Source organism: Asterias amurensis, chromosome 10, assembly GCF_032118995.1.
Source record: "Asterias amurensis chromosome 10, ASM3211899v1".
Classification (NCBI taxonomy): Eukaryota; Metazoa; Echinodermata; class Asteroidea; order Forcipulatida; family Asteriidae; genus Asterias; species Asterias amurensis.
Window position 1 is genome coordinate 10248307 of NC_092657.1, and position 22850 is coordinate 10271156.

At 39.5% G+C, this 22850-nt stretch overlaps 1 long non-coding RNA gene and 1 pseudogene across 1 annotated transcript; one reads left to right on the forward strand and one right to left on the reverse strand.

Moving 5' to 3' along the window:
* Positions 1–226: 226 nt before the first annotated feature.
* On the reverse strand, positions 227–3611 carry LOC139943196 (uncharacterized). Its single transcript, XR_011786768.1, has 5 exons — positions 3357–3611; positions 2938–3077; positions 2086–2289; positions 1741–1955; positions 227–424 (listed from the first exon to the last, which is right to left on the reverse strand). It is a non-coding gene; the product is annotated as an uncharacterized lncRNA (long non-coding RNA).
* Positions 3612–18696: 15085 nt separating this feature from the next.
* On the forward strand, positions 18697–22471 carry LOC139942648 (putative nuclease HARBI1; annotated as a pseudogene).
* The last annotated feature ends 379 nt before the right edge of the window (positions 22472–22850 follow it).

Genomic DNA, 22850 nt, shown 5'->3' on the forward strand with positions numbered 1-22850 from the left:
TTTGAATATTAACTGTTTAAATTTTACCAAAATCTTTTCAGATCAAACTCCATAAAGCGTGTAATCTCAACAATGGAAGATCACATCAACAATTTGAAAAACTTATGCAGAGTTTGTGGCAACCGGGTGCAATCATTCAAGAACAAAAATACGAAGACACCTTTAAAGTACTGCTCTCAGTATGCAGATAAAATTAAAGTGAAGTACCACATTGACGTGACTAGTGATGAAAGTCTTCGCCATCCTCTATTTATCTGCCATCTGTGTTATTCTAATTTATTTCTACCTACATCACGGGTAATGCCCAATGACTGGAGTGTTCATCCAGTTAAAGGTGAATGCAGTGTTTGCAATAGAGTGGTGTGTAACAAAGGTGGTCGGCCAGCCAAAACAAAGTACCGTAGACTGGATGACCTAGAAGAGACTGAAGAGAACAACAAAGAAGAGGTGTTGGCTAGGTTTCATGAGTTGTCGGAAACAACCACTCCATACCCCAATTTGAACTTCTCTACTGATGATGCACTGTTTATTTGAAAGTTGTGCAACAACTTGTTATCCAGACCAGTCGAGACTACTTGTGAACACGTTTTTTGCTTATCGTGCCTGCAGAGTATTTTTGTCACAACATCATCTAGCACTATTAAATGCACTGTATGCAAAAGCAATTTCAGTCTTAAAGAAATTAACCCCCCTAAACAATATTTCATGAATGTGCTACAAAATGTAAGGGTTAAATGCACAATGTGTAAGATGAGTAGCTGGTTAAGAACTGCACATGAACACACTTGCTCTAATCCTGACTCGTCAATACCAGTAGATGAAGAGGCATATAAAGACATCCTACTCGGTAATGTAGCACCACTTGGGAAACTGGGACAGCAACTGACATCCCACCTTCTGAAAAAATGTATGGTCAACTCGGGAGGAACAGTGCGGCTAGCAACTAAGGGGGCAGTAAGTATTGCTTTGTGATAAATTTCACTGACAAATTTTGAGCATCTTATAAACAACTTATTTAAATAACGCAAACGCTAACTCTGAAAGAAAGAAATCTTCACTGTCTACTTCAATAAAAAAGCAAAATGATTTGTTGCCCTTATCGTTTCAATTCTTTGGCAGTTTCCTTTTATGTGAAAAACATGTTTCAACAACCACAACCTGTTTTTGTTTTCTAAATAATACTAGGCCCTGTGTTCAGCGTGTTCCCACTGTTCACAAGCCAAGCAATGATGTCCACAAACGAACCATCCAGCGTCGCACCAAATACCTAAAGGCTCATCTGTCGGACATAAGCGCTGGACAGTCTGATGTACAACTAGGACATCTGATCAAGACAGCCTCCAGAAAATCCCTTCAAGATCTCCTAGGAAAGCTGCAACTGAGGATACACATTCCTGCATTGAACGAACTAGCACTAAAAGCAGACTTAGGGCTTTCATGGGCTGGACTAAGAGAGCTCAAGTTGTAAGATTTGTATTTCTCATCTCTCATCTTACATTGTGTTAATATAATTTGTATATTTATACTACAAAAGTGAGGTATAAGAAGGTGAAGTAATGAAGTACCAACAAAGTAGGCTGTCTCTACTGATGATGTCAACATTTGCTCTACTACGGTGTAGTACTGGATTTCTGACAGCTGTGCAGAGACACGTTGGTAATCAATTCAATAGCAAGTACGTGACATCAACAGTACAGGGGTCTATGAAGTTGTGTGTTTTTTCGAATACATAAATTATACCTTGTTTTTTTTCATGCTGTTTAAATAGGTGGCTGCGTCAGTATAAGATTGTGATGGCGAATGAGCAGGAAAGTAGGAAGCTCGGAAAGGCCTCTGTTGGGCAGGATGTTTTGGAGGGGGATAGGCTACCGTTCATGTGTAGCGAGCAGACTGGCCTTGTTACTAAACCGGCTGCTTGTGTCTTCATAGCAGACCTCCAAAAGTACATAATCGATCTGATGGAGGAATATCACAGGTAGTGTTTTCAAGAATAATAACAATAACAACAACAAAAAACAACTAACAAGAAAATCTATCGGCCCTTGTATTTATTATCTTTTATTTGTAGAAATTAAAAGAAATTACCTTCCCTGCAGATCTGAAAGGTTGTACTGGCATCAGGGTCAGCCGAAAGATGAAGTTTGGCTCAAACTTGGAGGAGACAAAGGTGGAGGGAGTTTCAAATTTATGCTGGAGATAGCAAATACAGAAGCCCCCAACTCCAAGAACAACACAATTGTCCTGTGTGCATTTGAAGCCACAGACACATCAGTGAATCTCCACATGGCCCTGGATAGGTACAAGACCGAAATAGAAGCAATAACGAGGATGACATGGAGGTATTTGGTATCAAATATTTGGCCTCCTAACTTAAATATCTTTTGGACGGAGGAAGTAATAAACATGAACTTATATAGAAAGGTTTGCGGTAACACCATGTAATGACTATCTGTAATGAGTTGGGGTGGTTCTGAAACGAACCATTGGCTTAAACTCAACGTTTCGATCAGTATGCTCTGATCCTCTTCTGGAGAATGGTTTAAACTCGACGTTTCGATCAGTATGCTCTGATCGTCTTCTGGAGAAGATGATTCTCCAGAAGACGATCAGAGCATACTGATCGAAACGTCGAGTTTAAACCAATGGTTCTTTTCAGAACCTTTCTATATCGTATTTCAACCATGCAAAGTTTCAAACCCTACTTTAACATGAACTTATTTTACATAATTCCCAGGGGAAAGAAGCTCATGGTGTATCTGTTTGGTGATTATGAATTTATGTGCAGAATGATGGGAATATCTGGTGCAAGTGGTAAGTTGTGTTACTTCACTTTAACTAAACCTAAACCCATGTAACAACAAAATATTCTTTTAAGGTAAGATTGATCCCACCTTACATAATGTGAGATTTTTCTCTTAAAATTTGACAGTTTGGTACCTTTGTCTTCTCAGGTCGGCATCCCTGCATATGGTGCAACATAACAAGTGCTCAGATGGCAGTCGACAAGGCAGTTCGCCATCCTTGTAACATCAGATCACTTGAGAGCCTGCATCATGATCATGAGCAATTTCTGGCTTCTGGAGGACAAACTAAGAAAGCAAAGAACTACAATAACTCGATTGACAAGCCATTCTTTTCTATCCCTATCACCAATGTATGTATTAATATCAAATTTAAAAAAATGCAATGAATGTGGTAGACCATTTATTTCTCTGTACATATAATAGGCATCGTCTGTCTTTAAGAAAATCAATGCATTTAGCAATATAGCAACCTGTTTCTGCGAACAGACATTTGATTTAAACGTTTTAAATAATACTGTACAAAAACAACTTTATTTTCACAGGTATGCCCACCTACTCTACATATCAGCTTGGGTATTTGGTTCAAGCTGTACACCATGTTTGAGGCAGAATGCAGGAATCTTGGAGAAGAAATTGCGGGAGAGCTTGCAACTTCAAGTGCAGGTGCAACTGACTTTGGAGAAGGACCATTCCCTCTGCACATTGCCCAGCTGTCTGAGGTCCACACGGCCAAGCTAAGAGCAAGTAACATCAGTGTTGAGATGGAAGTCCTTCAAGAGCAGCTTGCAGTAATTGCTCTGCTCAATGATGGTGTTGATGCATCAGAAGTTGTGGCCGATGTCACTGCCCAGATGAGCAGCCTCACCGACGAATTAAGTAGACAGGTAAAGCTGAAAATTAAGGAAGTAACAGTCAATTTAATTAACTGTCCCTTTGGTTTGGTTCATAAACAACAGTGGCCAGCCCACCAATCCAGTCGTTACTAGGATGTGGTCCTCACACTGTAAAATTATCTTCATTAACGAAAAATATCACAAGTAGTTAAAATGTGTAAATTTAGCATTGTCTTTATCTTATTATTAAAGGAAATTCTTGGAAACACAAAAGTGGATAATCTACAAGATCATCACAACCCCCTGTTGAAGAGGCTAGACCTGACTCTACAAGACATAAAAGTTAGACGCCAGGCCTACTACTCGAACACTTTTGTCGGAAACCACGTACACAAATGTCTAAAGGTAATATATTAAACAACAATGAAAAATAGAGATTAACTTATACTTTCTTCTTGCCATTTAATTTTGTGTACTATATTGTTTTTTCAATCACACAGGAAATGAACATCCAAAAAATAACAGAAGCAGTAATTGTGGAAGTGGGAAAACTTTGTCCAGCCAAATTGAGCAAAGCAAGTACCATTGTTCACAACTTCTCTACTGTATTTTCCTTGTTCTCCAACTGTCACAACAAGTACAACAAGGTGGAATACTTCAGTGATAATGATATCACAGACCTTGGTGAGTTTCTTGTTCAATATTTAACATATAGAAGAGTTTGCGGTAACACCATGTAATAACAATCTCTAAATGAGTTGGGATGGTTCTGAAAAGAACCGTTGGGTTAACTCGACGTTTCGATCAGTATGCTCTGATCGTCTTCTGGAGAATGCTGGACTCTGATGCTGCATGCTGCCTAAGTACTAGGCGGTGGATAAGCGGTGATGCACGAAGGCGGGAAATGTAGGCGGGAAGTGAACTCGATGATGCGTGGTGAAACCTGTTGTGGAGCCTTGGGGGTTGTGTGGGGGGTGTGTGCTCACTGAACCGTGTCAGTAGGAACAAGCACAGGGGACAGTGAGGGTGTGGGGCCTAGGTGACTGAGGGTATAGATGACCCAAAGCAGTCTAATCAGACGATTAGAGCATACTGATCGAGACGTCGAGTTAACCCAACGGTTCTTTTCAGAACCACCCCAACTCGCTTTGAAAATCCCCACAACACTAAGTTTGATACGAGAGGATAGCCCTTGATCATATCTATCCAAAGGTGTTAAACTTGTTTAGATTGAGCAAGTATTTGGTGTCGAGTTTTTCTTTCATGGCAACAGAGGACGCTGTTTCATTGCCGAACATTTATTGAGTATTTTTAAATATTCAGCTTTAAGCAGTGGTTTCTATCCCTCCGTGGCTTTTTCCCTGCATATTGGCTATCACCAATGTTTCGTACAATTTCTTGTTGAATTATATGACATCCATTTCTTCAAAGTTATTAGCTGTTCCGACCGTCCGTCGGAACAGGTATTGTTTTCATTATCATTATCGTTATCGTTATCGTTATCGTTATCGTTATCGTTATCGTTATCGTTATCGTTATCGTTATCGTTATCGTTATCGTTATCGTTATCGTTATCGTTATCGTTATCGTTATCGTTATCGTTATCGTTATCGTTATCGTTATCGTTATCGTTATCGTTATCGTTATCGTTATCGTTATCGTTATCGTTATCGTTATCGTTATCGTTATCGCTATCGTTATCGCTATCGTTATCGCTATCGTTATCGCTATATTATCGCTATATTATCACTATCACTATCACTATCACTATCACTATCACTATCACTATCACTATCACTATCACTATCACTATCACTATCACTATCACTATCACTATCACTATCACTATCACTATCACTATCACTATCACTATCACTATCACTATCACTATCACTATCACTATCACTATCACTATCACTATCACTATCACTATCACTATCACTATCACTATCACTATCACTATCACTATCACTATCACTATCACTATCACTATCACTATCACTATCACTATCACTATCACTATCACTATCACTATCACTATCACTATCACTATCACTATCACTATCACTATCACTATCACTATCACTATCACTATCACTATCACTATCACTATCACTATCACTATCACTATCACTATCACTATCACTATCACTATCACTATCACTATCACTATCACTATCACTATCACTATCACTATCACTATCACTATCACTATCACTATCACTATCACTATCACTATCACTATCACTATCACTATCACTATCACTATCACTATCACTATCACTATCACTATCACTATCACTATCACTATCACTATCACTATCACTATCACTATCACTATCACTATCACTATCACTATCACTATCACTATCACTATCACTATCACTATCACTATCACTATCACTATCACTATCACTATCACTATCACTATCACTATCACTATCACTATCACTATCACTATCACTATCACTATCACTATCACTATCACTATCACTATCACTATCACTATCACTATCACTATCACTATCACTATCACTATCACTATCACTATCACTATCACTATCACTATCACTATCACTATCACTATCACTATCACTATCACTATCACTATCACTATCACTATCACTATCACTATCACTATCACTATCACTATCACTATCACTATCACTATCACTATCACTATCACTATCACTATCACTATCACTATCACTATCACTATCACTATCACTATCACTATCACTATCACTATCACTATCACTATCACTATCACTATCACTATCACTATCACTATCACTATCACTATCACTATCACTATCACTATCACTATCACTATCACTATCACTATCACTATCACTATCACTATCACTATCACTATCACTATCACTATCACTATCACTATCACTATCACTATCACTATCACTATCACTATCACTATCACTATCACTATCACTATCACTATCACTATCACTATCACTATCACTATCACTATCACTATCACTATCACTATCACTATCACTATCACTATCACTATCACTATCACTATCACTATCACTATCACTATCACTATCACTATCACTATCACTATCACTATCACTATCACTATCACTATCACTATCACTATCACTATCACTATCACTATCACTATCACTATCACTATCACTATCACTATCACTATCACTATCACTATCACTATCACTATCACTATCACTATCACTATCACTATCACTATCACTATCACTATCACTATCACTATCACTATCACTATCATTCTTCTTTGTTTCTCCCTAAATCCCATAGCGTTTGTACACGTTTTTGCGGCAGCCTAATCTCCTAAACCATAATACGAAAGAGTGAGTTTGTTATACCAAATTGAAGCTTAGAACATAAGCTTAATTCTTATCGTAAAAAAATGTAAAATTGTTAACTAATAAGCCTTAATTAAGCTTGTGAATATTTAATTAGCAAACCAAGTTAACACCATATCTCAAAAAGTAGACCGCCGATCCTGAAACTTTTTTCAGCTATACACTAGTCAGGTCCTGTTAATGTGATTTCCGACATAAAAATCTGGACGACGTCACCATGACGTCATATATTGCACGCTTTGTGTCTGTGCACAAACACAATGGCTCTTGAAGTGTAAACAAACCCAGCTTTCGGAAACATAATTTATTCGATTAAAATTAAATTACATGTTGTACACTTCCCAAAACTGCTTTAGATTAAGATATATTTTATTGATGGTCATTTTAAAAGCATCAGAACTTATAGAAACAGTGTAACTATTTTTAAAAACCGGTTTTTCCGGGGAAGATTTTTCAAAGATCATGGGTACGGCGTAAAACTTGATTTGAATAATCAAAATTGTAAATTGTTGACTTGACCAAGTCCTTATCCCATTTTCGACCGGTGTTATTGCGTTTTTTTGTTCAATATACAAAGATTTCTTACGGTCACCGACTAGCACAAGTCTAAACTTGTTCCCAAAATTTGACAAGCCTGAGCATGGTGCGTCGTGGACCGGGTTCATTTCAGGCGACGAGCGTGGACAACGAAAATAGACCGCCCGGGATTTGGATTTATTTACGGGTAAAGTCACCTTGTTCGCGCCGGGGAACATTTGCCTAAACTAACTCCAATATTTCGCGTTACGTTCGGAAATTAGACCATGACAAACAAAAACTCTTTGACAGGAATACAAAAGCAGAGATTTTATTATGGTGACGTTTCTCTGGTGGTTGAGTGGCTCAGTTTTATAGAGCTGCTTATAATAAACAGGGAAAACACTTTGCTTTACAAAAATTGCAGAAATTGAGCAGAACATCTGGATTCACAACTTGAACATGAGGCATGGTTAAGCTGCTTTTGTGTTTAAAAAGCTATTATGTAGTTTGGTCCTAGGCTAATGGCTTTTAAAGGAAAAAATCGCAGCGCTTACGTAATCAGGGAACTGTGCTTACGCTAAGCGTGTTTTACAGCTTAGCGGGGAATGTGTTCTTCACGTCACAATTCGCATACAAAAATTTGCTACAGTTGACTAATTGTGCTCAACTCGATCCTGCGAAACTTTCACTGCGAAAACAGTGACTTAAAAATTTGATTTGCATTCGCAGGAAAAACCGTGCTTTACTTGAGACAAAAGTAGGCAGGGGCGACTAGTGTGCTTAGTGTTAAAGTCGCGACTACAAATTCTTATTTGAGTCGCGACTACTAATTTTCTCTACTCCCGCTATAATCGTGTCCACACATCAACTACAAAATTTGTCCCGACTACCTGTTTGGTGAACCAGTTGTGTTGCTTAAATTAATATTGCCCTTGCGGCATAGCGGCACAAATCTTTAGAATCTGTACTTTATCTCGACAAGTGTCATAGTTAGGTTTGAAGTGCGACTAGTTGATTAGTAAATTTCACTAGTCACACCCATTCGCACCATAATTAAAAATTTGTCCCGACTACCTGTTTGGTGAACCAGTTCTGTTGCTTACTACTTTTCGCAACATAATTTATATTGCCCATATTGCCCTTGCGTCATAGCGGCACAAATCTTGACAATCCGTATTTTATCTCGACAAGTGTTGTAGTCAGGTTTGAGGTGCGACTAGTCGAGTAGTAAAATTCACTAGTCACACCCATTCGCAACAAATATAATATTGCCTTTGCGGCACATAGCGGCACTAATCTTGACAATCCGTATTTTATCTCGACAAGTGTCCTAGTCAGGTTTGAGGTGTGACTAGTCGAGTAGTAAAATTCACTAGTCACACCCATTCGCAACATAATTAATATTGCCTTTGCAGCACATAGCGGCACAAATATTGATAATCCATATTTGATCTTGACAAGTGTCGTAGTCAGGTTAGAGGTGCGACTAGTCGAGTAGTAAAACTCACTAGTCACACCCACTCGCAACATAATTAATATTGCCTTTGCGGCACATAGCGGCACAAATCTTGACAATCCGTATTTTATCTCGACAAGTGTCGTAGTCAGGTTTGAGGTGCGACTAGTCGAGTAGTAAAATTCACTAGTCACACCCATTCGCAACATAATTATTATTGCCTTTGCGGCACATAGCGGCACAAATATTGAAAATCCGTATTTTATCTTGACAAGTGTCGTAGTCAGGTTTGAGGTGCGACTAGTCGAGTCATGATTGGAATTTGCTTAATGAAAAAGATTCAGTGCTCTGCAGAAGAATTGAATTCTGCGCTTACATCAAGCGAAATAGACCCGTTATAGCAGGGATTTCTTTTGTGTGCTTTTCTAAGCTCGCATATTTCACAGCTTAGCAGGGATATTTTTGCTTGTGCGCGGGGAAACTTATCATATGTAATCTTTGCTTTGAACTAATTGCACAGATATTTCAGCGCCTGCACAGTAATAGAATGGATGGTTGTATAATAAATGGGCAGAGTTTGGTTGAAGCAGACAGAGCCATAAAACTGGGCCGTTTTCTATAGGGGAAATTATTACTTGACATTTTATGACAGTTTTGGGCTCTGCGACGTACACATACAAATACAGAGTCAGATACAGACAATACCGTGCAGAAATCGTGCAATTGAAATGTCTCATAAGCGCCCCCTATCGGCAGGAGTAGGAAAATAAAGGAGTATCCTACAAATTAATTATGTGTTTTTAAACACGTAAAATAATATAAAATGGAAGCTCTAGGATGTTTAGTCTAATTCCTATCATAAAACATATTAAAATTCTTTAATAATTAACCACCAGTGACCCTCATTTGCATATTAATTAGGAAATCTTTGCAGCATCATATCTCAAGAACTTTTCGGCCGACATTTCAACTGTTTATTCTTAAAGACTGCTTGGGGGGTTGGAGATAATTTGAAAAAACTGTGACCTCAAGTTGACCTCTACTTCCGCGTCAGCCGGAAGTGTCACCATATCTCAAGAACCTTAAAGCAGATTTTCAAAATATTTTCAGTTATAAACTCCTTAGGCATAAAATATTAACTTTAAAAAACCGTGACCTCAAGTTGACCCCTACTTCCAGGTCAACCGGAAGTGGGACCATATCTCAAGAACTATACAACAGATTATCAATTTTTGTTCAGTTATAGACTCCTTGGGCATTCACGATTAGTTTGAAACAACTTTGACCCCATGTTGACCTTTACTTCCGGGTCAACCGGAAGTGAGCCCATATCTAAAAAAGTAAAAAGCTAATGTTCAAACTTCAGTTATAGACTCTAAGGCAATAGATATTAGCTTTGGAAAACTGTGACCCCAAGTTGACCTCTACTTCTGGGTCAACCGGAAGTGGGACTATATATCAAAATCTACACAACCGATTTTATAGTCTCCTTGGCATTGCAGGTTAATCTTTGGTAGCTGTGGGCCCATGTTGACCTTTACTTACGTGTCAACCGGGAAGTAAGACTTTATAACAAGAGCTACACAACTTTTTTGAAACCTTTTTTCAGTTATATATTCCTTGGGCAATGAAGCACATAATCCAAGCAAAACAACACGGAACAGCTTCGTGTTTGTTCACAAACACTTAATGTCTAGTTCTTATTGTCACTTGTTCCAACTGTTTGTTTAAATTGGTATTGCCAACGCAAAGTAATGTGCATTGAAATTTAGAGACTCCTTGTCCTGTAGTCTAAAGTTTATAACCCCTTGACCACTGATGAGCTGCCCATTTCAGAGCCTTGCACATAGCAGCTGGAGAAGGATTATATCCTGAACAACAAACTGTAAGTTAAGACGTTTTTACACGAAGTCTTTGTACATGAAAGTCATTCAGTTCTGGAATGTAAGGTTTAACTACATCTATATCAATCAATAAGTATTTCGGATGTGTCGACCATTGTTGCTGTCCTCCCACCAAATTCTCAATTTTTCTTGTTTGTAAGGTACAACAATGTCACTGGTACTGCCAATAACAATGTTTAATTTTTGTAAACGGTGGTTGCTCTTCCCCATCTCTTCTTGTACAGTTAGACAAAATATGAACTTGAAAGAAATTTTTGACGACAGTTGAAAGATGGAACTGATGTCGACGCGAAATAGCTTTATTAGCTTTGTTGTGTAAAATAATTTACATTGAAAAACCAAAAAGTTGGTTTTGAGTTTGTGGAATTGAAAGTTGAAACAATGTTCTGGTTTGTTGCCGCCACATTTGTTTATATAATTTGTTACCTTTTTTTTCTGGGAGTCTGATGACTTTTTTGTTAGGTACATGTTGCATGTTGAACAGGGATAGTTTAAAGAAGTGTCCACGCTGCACTCTTGTAGAGATCCTGTCCATATCATCAGTAACATGTATAATGGACAATTCAACGATGCTGTTGGTATCCGTTATAGCAGAAGCTACTTGGGTGGATCCTCTTCAAGCTAGACTTCGAAGACATTCACATTTGTTGAAGACATCTGAAGACAAAATTGGTTCAGAATAAATTAATCACATCAGCTAAATTACTATAGTTACACTAGACAAGTAAATAATTATCATCATGTCTAAACGTATGAACATTCAAATAATAAGGCCAAACAAAATAAATGTTGTGTTTACGGTAACCCGACCGACCTGAATTTTTTGCGGCCGAATTGCCGACCTCAAAACATTTTTCTAAATATTTTGTGACGTGGTAAAATTTAAAATGAGAATTTTAACATGTTGCCTCACTTTAAAACTGTTTATTACGACTTACCAGTGTAATAATGCATTATATCAAAACTTGTGCACCCGGCCCACGCCTAGCCTAGCTTACTGTACTGCCACAATTTTTTCTGTGAAAGGTGCACGCGCCACCCGATGCCCGGCCCCGACGCACCCGCTGTGTTCACAGCGTACTTCGGGGCGATCCAATGTCACACGAAACGAAATTGGGCCCCTGGCAGCCGGCCGCATATTGGACACCACAACAAAACACGGTACAACAGTACAGTACAGCTAGCTGTCAGTGGTACAGCACGAAACGAAATTGGGCCCCTGGCAGCCGGCCGCATATTGGACACCACAACAAAACATGGTGTAGCTGTCAGTGGTGTACAGCACGTGGGTGACCGGCCGCGTACGTTTACAACACGTTTTACACTACGGACAGACTGCGAATGAAAACTGCATCAAAACATGGCGTCGACGTCAGGCAGTTCTTCGTGCGGTAACATGAACAAATTGTTTAGCTTGAAAACAGAAAAGTGCCTCCATCAGCCAACCAAGTTGAAGCTAGTAAACATCGATGTCAGCAAGACATTTCTCAATATTTTCGAAGATCACCATGGGCCAAACTTTTATCACGTTTGTGCTCAATGTTCGACGTCCCAATGTGGAGACTGGCACGATGTCGAACTTTTTTTTGCTAGTTACTTTGCAAGTATTAAAATGTGACCATGCTTAAATCTAGCAATATAAAGCCACATGTTTTGGGCCACAGAAAATTTGTAATTTGTTGTCCTCTGAAATGATTGGACAAAGAGGTTTACCGTTTATGACAAGAAAACCATTGTCAGACTTGTAATAATTGAAGACATATTCTAATTAGTTTCAGCGCCGTCGTCCTTACGGACCCAGGAAATGCTAGGCCTGTAAGCTTTTGTATCAGTTTTCAAAGAATCATGCCACATTGCGTGAAACCTTTTTTTTTTGCTAGTTACTTTGCAAGTATTAAAATGTGACCATGCTTAAGTCTAGCAATATGAGCCACATGTTTTGGGCCACAGAAAATTTGAAATTGATTGTCCTCTGAAATAATTGGACAAGAAGAAAAAGGTTCGCCGTTTATGACAAAAAAACATTTGACTTGTAATAACTGAAGACATATTCTAATCAGTTTCTGAAAGTGGATAAAAACAAAGATAGACGCCTGCAGTTAACTTGTTATGGTAGACAAGTGATTCTGCCGTTGAAATAAAACATACAGTTCAAGTTTTCAATTCCAATTTTCATTGTTGTTTTATTAGTGATTTGTTTCTTCGGAGTATGATTACCCATCAGACACTAGTTGAACTGGCCATCGGGAAGCTTTTGAGTTGTTTTGAAGTATATTTAAACTACCCAGAGACTCACAACACACATTCAGATCAGATCAGGCTGACATTCAAAATAATAAGTTTGACCCTCAAAAGTGTTTATTCATTTTGCTATATTATTTTGGGGAAAATGTGAGTTGTGAGTTTCGGCTCTGTTGTTAATGTTATGGTACACCTTGCACCACTGAGCCTACTGAGTGACTGAGTGACATCATTTTCACCTAGCAAACCGGAGGTTCGTCAGTCTGGGTAAAGTGCAAGTAAGTGTACAACAATGGAATGAAAAATGTGAACAAAATAACCACACCTCAAATTGAAAGTTGGTAAAACTGATGTCAGCATTTAAAACATGGCCCTGATTTAATGGTAAGATAAAAAGTTTCCTTGTAACTTCTAAAGCGCTTGCAACTTGACCTATGTTATGTTTTTTCTAAAACAACTTATAAACTTTTATATTTTACCACTTTCCAACATGAGGGTTTATAACTTGATGAGTCGAACAAGGTTAGTATAATTCATGGTAACGGGTTTAAAATATTAACAAATAACTCAAAATTCAAGAACTTAAAAATAAAAATAAAATTACAAAATAAAATTATTTTCCTACCTACCTACCTGGAATTTTTTAGGGCCGTTACCGTAAACACAACATTTATTTTGTTTGGCCTAAGGAAGTCTACTACTCAGCAGTACCAACATGACCAAAATCTGACTTGGCTGGCAGTCACTGGTTAACACGCTCACCTTTCTGTTTTTTTTTTTTTTTAATAAAATTAATATCTATAATTTTAAAACAGGAACACCCACCCATTTCTGCCGGGTAGCACCACAGCTGTGGAACAGTCTCCTCGCAGACTTAAGAAATTCGAACTCCATAGCTGTTTTTAAATGTAGACTTAAGACTTATATTTTTAATTCTGAATATAACTAGTCTTTTAATTATTTGTATTTAGACTAATCAATGCATTTCTTGTTGTGATGTATACAGTATGATTTTACCTTTTGTACCCTGTGTACTTTTTAAATTTGTTGCATTGTTATTAATATTATTATTATTATTATTATTGTGACGGAAATTAGTTTACTGTTTATTGTGTACCTTGTGTATAACTGTTTTTTCCATCTGTGTATATATTGTGGCGGAACTGGTCCCTTACCAATCGAGCAGTCGGGAAAGGTAGGTCCGTTTTGGATGAAATACACCGCCTATACGCGTAGCTGCACTCACCCGCGCCTCAGCCTTCAGGGACAGACAATGGACTGACATTATAAAAACACAGAGACATATATATTACTGTTCCAACTATTTATTATGCAATCCTTCTTGTATTAACTGGACCCCTGTTGAATAAGTGTAATCCCTACAATCACAATAGCCTGTTGTTCATCAATAAGAGGCAATGGTGTCGGAGGGGTCCGTCGTGCGTACGCCTCAATTGCATGATAGTGCAGCTCCCTAGATGCCCGCCCTCTACGGCTCTGAGTCCTCGGATCTCCCTCGGTGACCAGCGCCCGACTTCACCCACCGTGCAGCACGCCGTCCGCTCCGCCCGTGCCTACCTAATTATACCCCTTGGACGTGCTGGATACACCAACTATACGACGAACTGACTATGACCTGCGTGGGGGACTGAGAGCCGACTGAGAAGCTCGACTGTTCCGCTCACGGCTTTTATAGCCCGTAGCTAGTCGTGCGCCCTCTAGTGTTGGGTAAGTTGCGTCACAATATTTCCATGTGTTTTGCTGGCTACGGCTGCCGCAGCGTTTTTTACAGTTGGGCGTATGCATGCTTCAGCGATCTATGCAGTTAGGCGCGCGTATTTATTTTGCATTGGGCGCTTCCGTATTTCTGACAGTGGTTACCGCACAGTATTTGGCGTTATTTGGGCTTTTTAAACTAGCGGCGCGACAACACTCTGCAATAATAGCGTATAGTGCAGCGCATAATTGGGCGTAATTTATAGCGCGGTTTGGCAGCGGGAAGTTCAAGTTGTTGCAAAGTTTATTGTTTATTGTTTATAGGGTCAAAATCAATCCAAGAAAGTTGTAAATAATTTGTACCTTTGAGTTAATCGTGAACAAGAAAAGCTGTGATTTGTAATAGTCTATTGTTTCAACCAAGGCTTGAAAGAAGCACCCTTAAGTATCCAAGAAGAAAGTTGTATATTTTGAGTGATTTAACTAATTCATTGGTTTCCTCGGCCAACAAGGGCGGAAGAAAACACCCCTTGAGGCTACGACCTAACAAACTGAAGTATATTTTCTGTAAATTTCTGTAAATATTAATCCCCCTTCTATTATCAAAGAACTTGGTTTATTTCAAGAAGAAGAATTGTGTTCCTCCTGTCAATTTATTTGAGTTCATTTGATGCGTATGTCACTATATTACTTTCCTTGTAAATCGATGTGACAGTTTGGCACTTAAGGTGTTAGGCTGTTGTGACAATGTTTAAGGGCAACCCAAATTACAATACAGGGGATTGTTTAGATCACTGGATGCCCAATTTGGACCGGGCCAGATGGCGGAAAAGTACTTTATGGAACTGAGGCCCCGTAGACAGGGTACAGATGAAACCCTGAGAGAGATAGGTCAGGCGGTAAGAAAATTGGTGATCCTTGCCTACCCTGAATTTGGTGAAGAGGGGAGAGATCGCCTTGCGCGAGCCCATTACACAGACGCTATAGAGCGCCAATCGGTAAGGGAAGGGACATTTAAGGCAAGGCCTGAAACCCTTGATGAAGCAATCAAAGCAGCAATGGCCACAGAACATTTTGAGAAAATGGATCTCAAAGGGAAGTTGCAAGAAAACCAAAGTTCGGTAGGGTCAGCGAAAAGAATGACGATCAAATAGTAGGCCAAATTAAAAAAGTGGTAAATCCATGAACTCAGTGGAATGAGAAATCAATATCAAAATAGAACGACTGAGTCTCAAGTGCACAAGGCATACATGTTGCAGCACAAAGAATCAATTTGCTACAATTGCGGGGGAAGAGGACATTTTGCAAAAGATTGTACCTAACTTAATATCCGAAGCCAGAGAAAGTCTTAGGGAAACGATCAACGGCTGACCCCAAGACCCGGACGAAAACCGTACCGGCATAATTTGGGTAAAATAGTTAAGATAGTTCGTAACAAGAAAGAGCGAGTTAACGTCACCCATTATAAAGCCAAAAGAAGGTTTGTACATTCAAGTTGTTGTGTACACGAATAATGTTCGATTTCTAAGTAGAAACGCCCGATGTTTAAACATGATGATTATAATTCACGGTTATTAAATTTGAAATATGACAGCTTAAGTGCGACGTCATATTATGTTTAAGAACAATGATGGGTAGAGAAATATTTTGTATTGCCCATAGAATAAAATGTCTGAGACCGGATATTTTGTGTGGGGAACAACCCTGCTTAAAAGCAGAGAGTCTATCCAAAACTGGTGAGCGGATAGAAATCCCTCCCTCCTTAAATAAACTCAGCCTGCTACAATCATGTGAGACAGACGAGTGGGTAAATACGCCTCCTGTATAGGTTTATAGCTTTGCTAAAAAGGAGAGCGGACAGAAGTCCCTCCCTTTGCAAATGACTCAGATAATGGACCAATCCCTACAAATAACTTTGACGTGACAAATGTCAGAGGTTCACTCCATGACCAGTCATTGGCAACCGGGGCGAAAGATACCCACGGGAGCCATCGTTTTTTTACCAGTAAGATACCGATAGAACAAACGGTTAAACAAAGGAAATGTTCTCATTTTGTGTTTTCCAGATGGCTTGTCCCACTCCAGATGATCTGGATCCCACTAGGCTTATAATATGCCGCAAGTGCCCAAAAGTTTTCATGCAGATGAGAAGTCTGCACCACCATTTGAAGACCGCCCACGGGCCAAAGCAATGGTCCTGCCAGCAGTGCAAATTCATTTGCGCCAGACGAGATAATCTTCGGAGGCACTATGGTAGGGTCCATCCCTCCAATATGAATGAGCTGGCCGGCACACCCCTCAGGCGGAAGTCGCCAGCATCCATAACCAGGCATCGCCAGTTTACAGAGACGCAATGGGGCACCCACTGAATCAGTTACAAATGCCCCAAGCGCCAAGAAGAGGCAGCAACCCACCAGCTACCCAGAACCAATGCCCCAAAGTGCAGCCAACTTTGCAGCCAGTAGTAACTTCATGCCCGCCGCCGACCTCAGCAGAAGGAAATTCAATGTTGGCCAACCCTCTCACCAGTTTGTGGCTGCCCGGCGACGAGTTGTGCTGTTAGACGAAATGTCGCTTTCGCCGACCGCCTCCTTGAACTTCTTTCTTCTCGGAGGAATTGTACTCCGAGGGACCTTGGATGAAAGAACGTCCGAGTTAAGCCATTCTCGACGAGGCCCCCAACACCATCACATCCCCCCAACAGTCACAACCGCAGCACCACCAAACGCCGTTAACGCGACGACCAGCCCACAATTGCCAATACAGCAGCAGTCTATTTTGTTCGAGTTGGAAGATGGCACTACCTTGACGATGGCCAAGAAGGTTAAGAAGAGTCTTTTGGACGAGGCTTTAGCAGGGAAGATTGTCAGAGTTACAGAGAGGGTCATTAAGACATATAGGACAGGCAAATTGAGTGAACTCAAACGCGTTCGGGGGTACAACTTAAATGAGGAATAACTTGTATTCAAACTTTAAATTTCCGCGGATTTCATCCAACTTTAATTTTGAGACTGTTCTTTTATTTAGGCTTTGGTTAAGAGCGTTTAAAGCGTTTGGCATTTTTCTTGAGCATCGAGAAGTGGAGGTAGTATATATAATGTCGTATATAATTTCTCCTCAGCAGTAAACTCATTGTGTTTTTGTTTATGTGTTTTTTCGGCCTTTTTGAACAGGCCTCGGTTAGGGCTGTGTAATGGAAATTAGCTAACTGTTTATTGTTTACCTTGTGTATAACTGTTATTTTCCATCTGTGTATATATTTCCATGTGTTTAGCTGGCTACGGATGCCGCAGCGTTTATTACAGTTGGGTGCACGCATGCTTCAGTGATCTATGCAGTTGGGCTCGCGTATTTATTTTGCATTGGGCGCTTCCGTATTTCTCAGAGTGCTTACTGCGCAGTATTTGGCGTTATTTGGGCTTTTTAAATGAGCGGCGCGGGTTATCTTCTAAGGCGCTTTTACAACACACTGCAATAATAGCGCACAGTGCCGCGCATAATTTGGCGTACTTTTTAGCGGGGTTTGGCAGCGGGAAGTTCAAGTTGTTGCTAGGTTTATTGTTTATTGTTTATAGTTATTACAGATCCCAGGTCACTTGTCAATTTACTGCTTACGAGACCAGCTGTCGATTTCACGAAGCGCTGCGATACATCGTTACTCTAGTTGCTATGTATATCTGTCGCAAGTTTACGACACATCTTGTGAACGATTTCACGAAACTTGCGATGCATTCAATGCTTTGCAAACTTCTTGACAAAGCTATAGTACCTTGTAACTTACGACGACCAACTGAGTCGTCGTAATCTTAATAAATAACATGAAATAAAGCCTCGTGTCTTACCTCAAACAAACAAACGATGGCCTTAATGCTACTCTTTGAAGCACAAGTGAGACGCGCCTTACGGAGAGAAAGGCTGTTCCGAGACCACAGAAATCCCCTCGACGCACTCACCGATAGCGAGATTTACAAGCGATACCGGTTCACCAGAAATGGTATTGTTCGCTTGTTGGAAAGGGTCGAGCTAGAGCGCGTTACAAAGGTAATTATATAACTTAAGTAAGGACAATGAAGGAGCATTGCTGAAGTTTCTCCCATATTTTCCCAAGTTTTTTAGTAGGCCTTAATCAATAATGACAACCCTTTGGTTGAGGACTAGGCACAGTATCCGACCGCCCACAACGTGAATCCGGGGGACGGACGGTGGTGGCTAGTGTGTGTGCAAAGTAAAACTGTGTTATTTATTGTATAGTGCCACCATTTGTTTCCCAACACAAGTTTTATTTTTAACATGTCAGCCTGTATGAATGTGTTTACGTTCGGGTACCAATATATATATGGCCCAACATCTTTGTACACGCGTCAGCCTTGACGTTGACCTCTAGTCTAAATTTTGTCTCTTCTTCCAAGTTTAAGAAAACCAAGGCAATGGATCGAGGGGATTTTTTTACTGATGCCATGACATCGACACACAACGCACCATAAACTAAATGAAGCTAGATCCTATATTCCATGGTTTTGTCGTTATTTTATTATCAATAACTAATTTAATAGTATATGTTCGTACTACATAGATACATCATGTGCATGTACTACTCATACAATAATACTAAGACGTCTTATATGAGAAATTCAGTGCTATGAATCTTTAGGGACGGAGTTTCTTTAAATCAATTGTAATGTATGTAGTTAACGACTATTGTCTGCTATGCCTATTTTTTATAACTATGTTTAACTTATAGATAGTATACTATAAGGAAACGCTGTCTTTCCATGGATGGTCTGGAAAACCCTTTTTTATACAGTAATAGAAAAGCCGGTATTACAGACCCAAACATTTATTCATTTCATTTCAATTGTAACGTTTAGTAAGATTAAATTAAAGTATTGTAGCGAAATATAGGGCGCCCTCTTTCCGTAAGTTATATCCCATAGTATATACTGGAGTGGTAACCGGACGTCTTCAACTGTTGAAGACGCGGGCGTGTAGAACGTCCACTGTCCGGGCCGCACGGGGTATATTAGCACGAGTCAGTGACGGCAACGGGGTCTTGCTTGTCTGGTTCGCGTTGTGTGAGCACCATTGTTTTAGCGTGCCGACGCATCCGTCCTTACTAAGATCCTTACAGGCTGTACAGTTCCCGTAAGTGTTTATTATTTCGTACTCCTCCCGTGTTGAAGGTTTATTCTTGCCAGTAATTCAGTTATTTACCAATAAACAATCATAGCTGTTGTACTAACGTGAAATCACCTGACTAGGAGTAATTATACATATGTAGGCGTCATCCTATTTTGAAGGTTCCGGTAGGTAATAAAAGAAGTGAAAGGTACAACTCTTGTGTTTTCTAATAATTATGTAACTGAGTCAACCCCATCATCGGTCCCGCTGGGTGTGAGGAGGTGTCTTAGGTGTGTAGGTTAGGGAGGAGCTTAGAGCGCCCGGTGGTAGACTGCCACAAAACGGACCTGTCCCTCAAGTTATATTCAACTACCGCTCGTTGAGTCGACTGAAGGCAAGCCGGGTGTGCCGTCGAGAGAGAGACCGCCACAGTATGCTGGCGATAAGGGAGAATGGGAGATGATAATGTAATAAAATGCAGACGAGCAGTTTTCACGATATAAACCTATTTTTATTTAATTAATAAATACTTATATATATAATCTTTGGCAAAACAACGCATACATCAATAAATACAGCCATTCATCAATCATAGTGTGCCAACTTCATAAATTCCTGAAATGATGTAGTATTTGCATTCGGGGAAACAAGTAAGTATAGTCTGTGCTTTTGAGTCCTGCAGAAAAAAATCCATAGAACTTACTGGACAACTCTAGTGGGACTCGAACTCACAACTAGATGAGACTGTTTTAAACACTCAGACCATCAAGCAAGCCTGATGACGAGGGGCCAGTGTGAATCTAGTATTAGTAACATGTTTTTTTTCAAAGTTTGTTGCAAGCAATGTTTTATCTCTTAAAAACTAGGCAGAATTTATGGTGACTAAACACATAGTATTTTTCACGTTACCCAAGTACAGTCAGGTGTTGATTTAGAAAGAATGCTTTTCATTTACTAAATTTTATAAACTAATAGATTCTTTAAAGATCATAGTGTTTTAATTGAAACACTTTTAAATCAAATCACATATTTTTTATAGTTTATGTATTTTTTTCACTGCGCAGCAATGCAGTTTCTGCAGAGATGCAGCTGTTGCACTACAATTCTATGCAACGAGCACATTTTACTCAGTGCACGGTGACCTGCATGATGTCAGCATTGCTTCTGTGTGCAGAATCGTTCACATTATTGGCATGCTATTTGTAGACTGGACAATACGGTCATCAAGTTCCCGGTTAGCCAGCAACAGATCATCAAGGCCCAACAAGATTGTCAAAATATTGCTGGTTTGTGGGGGCCGTTGATGGGAGCCTCATCCGGCTTTTTGGGGCTCCACTGATGGAAGCAGAGCGTCTCTGCGTCAACAGAAAGGGATGGCACAGCATCAATGTTCAGGTGATCTGTGATGCAGAATGCAGGATCATCAATGTTGTAGCCAGGTGGCCAGGTAGCACCAACAACAGTGCAATCGTCCATGGGAGTGTTATTGGTGACATGTTGGATGACGGCAGGTTAGTTTGTCACCTAATTGTAGAAAAATGTCAAATAACAATTACACTGCTGAACCAAATGGATTTTGAAGACTACCACATAAATAGGTGCTGTGCTCTCAGAAACAGAAAATGGACAGTCTCTGACTGGTCAATCATTTTAGATTGCATCATACAATTATGTTGTTTAAAGCCATTGGACCCTTTCGGTTCAGAAAAAAACCAAAAGTTCACATGTTTACACATAATTTACAGGGTTTACAGAAGGTAATGGTGAAAGACTTCTCCTGAAATATTAGTCCATGAACTTAAACTTTTTCAGACTTCAAGGAGTGCTGATTGGTGACAGCGGGTATGCGATTCGGCCATGGCTGATAACTCCAATAGATGCCAGATCAAACAATGCTGAAAGGAATTACAACAGGTATGGCAATATTATTATTAAAGAATTTGTGTTTTAACTGTTTAAACTTGGTGGACAATTCAAATCTTCCAAAATAATGTTTGTAGCTAAGTTTGAATGATGAGATCTACTCCTTTTGCATAAATATCACCATGTAATGGTTGACAAGGTGCTGTGGCACAATGTACTGCCAATCAAGTCAGAAACACCACGGCCATGTAACCCCTTTACTCTTCGATAAGTGCACTGGGTTCTTTTACATGAGTTACATTACACAGGTCCAACGGCTTTTCGTCCCATCGGAAGGATAAAATGATGGTAAAGTGTCTTGCTTAAGGACACAAATGTGACGACAAACAACTAATTGATTGCATCTGAAATATTTGTTTCATAAGGTACAACTGATTAATGTAATGATAGTGTCACTTACAGATGTAACAGAAGAACCCGAGTCAAGATTGAGCAGACATTTGGCCAGCTCAAAAAGAAATTTACATGTCTGTCTCTTGGCTTACGAGTGTCACCAAGGAGAGCTTGCAGAATCATCAAGGCATGTTGCATCTTGCACAACCTCGCCAAGTTGTTTGGTTAGCGTGAGGAAATTGAAAAAGTAGAAGAAACTGAGGAGCAGGTGCGATACGCTGGACATATTCTTGATGGTTTAGCCCACAGTGCACACATCATTAATCAACATTTTAATTAAAATTTTTATTTTTTCTTCAGCCTGGGTCTTGTTACATTTTTCGTGGGCCATATTTCATTAAACTTGCTTACATTTGATTTTGTGGTTGTTAACCTATTAAAGGGTTTGGGTATTTTTTCAAAATGTCCACAGATTTACATTAAACTTACAGGGTTTGAAGATAATGATAGTAGAAAGCTTCCCTTTATATTACTTACTGAGGTGATGTAGTTTTTGAGAAAGGGGTAAAACATTGTCATGAAAATACGTTTTTCAAAGCTCAACATTTTCGTCCCATGAGACAAACATTATTGTCATG